This window comes from Diaphorina citri, unplaced genomic scaffold (genome assembly GCF_000475195.1).
Source record: "Diaphorina citri unplaced genomic scaffold, Diaci psyllid genome assembly version 1.1 scaffold25387, whole genome shotgun sequence".
Taxonomy (NCBI): domain Eukaryota; kingdom Metazoa; phylum Arthropoda; class Insecta; order Hemiptera; family Psyllidae; genus Diaphorina; species Diaphorina citri.
In genome coordinates this window covers 189-767 of record NW_007402728.1, presented here as the reverse complement: position 1 = coordinate 767, position 579 = coordinate 189, and the positions used below count along the sequence as shown (strand labels likewise).

Here is a 579-nt window from a genome sequence, read left to right as displayed (position 1 = left end):
TGAATTCGTGACGGGACCGCGAAGCGGGAAGGTAACTGAGAAGGAATTTGCCTGGATAGTTCTGAAAAAAAAAGAGTAGAATAGACAATAAATAGAATAGAATGGAATAGATAATGAATAGAATAGAATGGAATAGATTCTATCAGTGCAACAATCCTGAACAAAAATGGACGCGACACACAAGGGATAGACCTTACCTTAGATAAAGACACGAAGTAATGGATTTTGTTCGGGTTATTTCGTTTCTCTTGCCGAAGTACCTCCTCGGCTTTATCCCGCATACCCCCGCACTCCTCTCGATAATATCTGCAATAGAATAGAATAGAATAGAATAGAATGCAATTGAAAAAAAAAGAATAGAATTGAATAAAATAGGATTGAATGAATTGAAATTGAAACCAGTTAAAAGGTAAAAATTCAATAGAGATTAAAATGCAGATGAAATGTTCAAAATTTAATAGAAGTTGAAATTCAGATGAAAATTTTCAAATTGAAAGTGTACCCAACCTCATACTTGGAAATAAAACAAGGATACTTGCAAAAATACTTGGTTGCGACCAGTGGCGGCATTACCAGTGT

The 579-nt window shown here is 34.9% G+C and overlaps 1 long non-coding RNA gene across 1 annotated transcript; it reads right to left on the bottom strand.

Annotated features, from left to right (window-relative positions):
- Position 1: 1 nt before the first annotated feature.
- Positions 2 to 325, bottom strand: LOC113473338. Its single transcript, XR_003395338.1, has 2 exons — positions 198 to 325; positions 2 to 61 (listed from the first exon to the last, which is right to left on the bottom strand). It is a non-coding gene; the product is annotated as an uncharacterized LOC113473338 (long non-coding RNA).
- Between the last annotated feature and the right edge of the window lie 254 nt (positions 326 to 579).